Raw genomic sequence first — 3,401 nt, forward strand, 5'->3', positions numbered from 1 at the left:
ACCAGAATAATACTATGATATGATAATCTTTTTGTACAACTATATGAATTACAAGCTAGGGTAATTAAGGAGGATGATTCAGGTTGCTTCTCTTGTTGCTTTATGTGGTCTGCGACACATAAAATAGAGAATTGCAATCCCCTACCTATATCTAATGCTTTTTCGCCAACCCAATAAATCTTACAGCCCCTCTCACACTGCTCAAATTCCTAACAATGGTTGTAGCTTTTTCAAATCTCCACACTGAATCTGGTCTCAAGTTTGTTAATGACCATCTTTTGGAAAAAACTTATATCTCTGGAGATCAATTGACAAAAAATGATATCAAGGGGTATGGGGCAATCTTGGAGAAACCTAGTTTGGATCTTTATCCCAATGCTATTAAATGGTACCAAGATATTTTTGCTAAACTTGCATCATGTTTTCTCGAGAAAGTTATCAGTGTAAGATTTTGAAGCCAAGCTGTTCTTGCTACAGCTGCACCTGCTAAGGAAGATGTTAATCCTACCGATGATAACAATGAGATGATGACATCAATCTCTTTAAAGAAGAGACAGAGGAAGAAAAAAGGAAACAAAAGCAAGGGAGGATGATAAGGCATCTACCAAGAAGAAAGAGAGTGGAAAGTCATCCGTTTTATAGACATTAAGCCCTGGGATGATGAAACTGACATAAAGAAACTTGAGGAGGCTGTTCGCAGTATTGAGGTGGAAGGTCTTCTATGGAGAGCATCCAAATTGGTCCCAGTAGGTTACGAGATTAATAAAATATAGATCATGCTTACCATCATTGAGAAACTTGTCTTGGTGGATACTCTAATTGAGGAATGTCTAACAGTAGAGCATATCAACGAATACGTGCATATTGTAGCCTTCAACAAAATTTAAGGTCAACATACCAAGGAGTTTTCTAAGTCTTAAGCCTTGTAAGGTTGTGATTTTACTAGTTTTTGAGTTGTGATACTTTATTGCTAGTGCTTTGTCTTTCCATCTTCTGTTCAAGTACGTTTAGTCATGAAATGGGCATTTAACTGTGAAAAAAAACTATATTCCAATGTCTCTACAATAATTTCACAATTTTGAGGGTTTTGTAACTTGGAAATACTGAAGAACTTCGATACACAAGTTTCTCCTTTTAGAGATCTCTTTAAGTTAGAAAAACAACAAAAATTAGGAGTTGTTCTCTCACGGGAGTTTGATGAGATGGAAGAGATCATCACACACCTCACGCTCAGAATGTTAGGGAAACATCTTTCCGTATTTACTATAATTTTCATTTGGAAAAATATCTAAGCCTTCTGAAGCAACTGTTAGGTTGTGAACATCTCCATAAGTTAGATCTAATCGGACATATTAGTAAGCTACTAGAACACCAATTTTTTTTATCAAGCCTCACCAAGTTAACCTTGAGAAGGAGTAGATTTAAAGAAAACCCTATGCTTATTCTACAAAACTTGTCTAAACTATTTACCTTATCATTACGTGGAAATGCGTACACTGGCAAGGTAATGTGTTGTTCTCCACAAGGATAGCCCTTCCTTAAACTCTTAAATTCTAGAGGCTTCCAAATTTAAACACTTAGAGGGTCGAGAAGGAGCCATGCCTAATCTAGCTCATCTAGAAATCAAAGACGACAAGAAATTAGAGAAGGTTCCTGATGGAATGAGATAGTTAAATAAAACATAGGAAATAAGAATTATAGACATTCCGGACACCTTCCAAAAAAGGCTTCAAGAGGTTCAAGGCGAAGACTTTAAAGTTCAGTTCAAAAAAATTTTTATGCAAAGAATTTTCCCAAGATTAAATCGCAAATGATATTTTTAGGTACTCGGTCATAATAAGTTACGAATTATCTATACTCCATTTCACTTAAGTGCTTAGTTGCGTATTCTAAGAAGTGAATATACATTTATGTTGAGAATGTTCCCTCTTAACAATTAATATATACATCAATTATGTTTACGGTGATTGAATTCTTAAGTGTCACTTGTTTTCCATGTGCAGGACATATGTTTAGCGGATTACTGGAGAAAATTTGTCCACCAACAGTACCATTGGAATAGAAGAAGCTATAAGAAGGTTGGTAAAAATGACAACCAAAAACTTGTAAATTTTTTTTGTTATGAAGCATTGGAACTTCACTCGTCCTGATCCTAAAGACTTTGGGGTTAACTCCAAAAAAAGCATAACTGATCCATATAGCTCTGCTTTCCTTGCTACAAAAACAGAAATTAGCTACACATATTTTGCTAATCCATTGCTAAGTAACTAGTAACTAATAGAATTTTCTGATAATCTATTGATAAATAGGATTCACCAGTATGTGCCAGACACCAATTAACAAATCATTTAATAAATAATAGTTGCATGCAATTGTTTATCGAATTTCGTTCAAAGATAAAGTATGAGGACTAATACATTCCGGGTCTTCTTGTTCAGGTTTAGAAATTTTGCTTCACTTTGCAATGAAACTCCTTCTTTTGTTTTCTCTTATATATGGTGGTTTTCCTGAAATTTTCTTGGAGCCAAAAACCTAAAAAAAATTAAGCACCCAAAAACTATTTCTTTCTCAATTTTCCCTCTTTCTTTATTTCTCTTTATTGCGCTAGTAAAGGAAGTAGTGTCATCGTGCCTCAGATCAACCGAGAAAACTTAGGAAGTTGAGTAGTGCTTGATCAATTTTATAGCTTCCCACCTAATTATAATTACACACAAATATATGTACAAGTAAAACTTTCAAATCTAACCCTACAAATACCTGAAAAGTATTCAACATATATCTATTCAATTTCAATATTTTCAACAATTCATGGATGCTCGTATGAGTAGTAGCTGTAACATCTGTTGGAAAGGTTTAGAATTTTTTGGAAAGTTCTTTTTTGGGGTTAAATGTTTGGAAAAGTTTATTCAGTCAACTAATTTAGAAATAAACTGAATTATAAATTTATTCACCACATCTCCTTGTTTTTTATACATACGAAGCATCAAAGAAAAGGCAAAAGAACAAGTGTTGTTTGCATAACAATAATATATTGAATACTTATTCTTGCACCAAATAATTACACCGATTTAATAAATTATTACAGTGTATTCATATATAAATTATCACAAATTATAATTAATTAAGATTGACAAGTTTTTATTTAATTATAATTAAATATAATTAGTTATAAATAAATATTTTTAAAAGAAAATTATGGATAAACTAAGGGTCCTTTGGTAGCATTTATAAGAATTATACAAAATATGATATATTAATAATACTTGGCTAGTTATGTTTGCATATTATTTAGGTGGCATTTGATTTGGTGTAAAAAATAAAATTGATTGCATAATTTCTAAAAAAAAAAAAAATTACTGTTTTGACATTATCACTAATAATTTAAAAAAAAATTAAACAAA

The 3,401-nt window shown here is 32.2% G+C and overlaps 1 pseudogene; it reads left to right on the plus strand.

Moving 5' to 3' along the window:
- Positions 1 to 215: 215 nt before the first annotated feature.
- On the plus strand, positions 216 to 887 carry LOC107857128 (annotated as a pseudogene).
- The last annotated feature ends 2,514 nt before the right edge of the window (positions 888 to 3,401 follow it).

This window comes from Capsicum annuum, chromosome 1 (genome assembly GCF_002878395.1).
Source record: "Capsicum annuum cultivar UCD-10X-F1 chromosome 1, UCD10Xv1.1, whole genome shotgun sequence".
Classification (NCBI taxonomy): domain Eukaryota; kingdom Viridiplantae; phylum Streptophyta; class Magnoliopsida; order Solanales; family Solanaceae; genus Capsicum; species Capsicum annuum.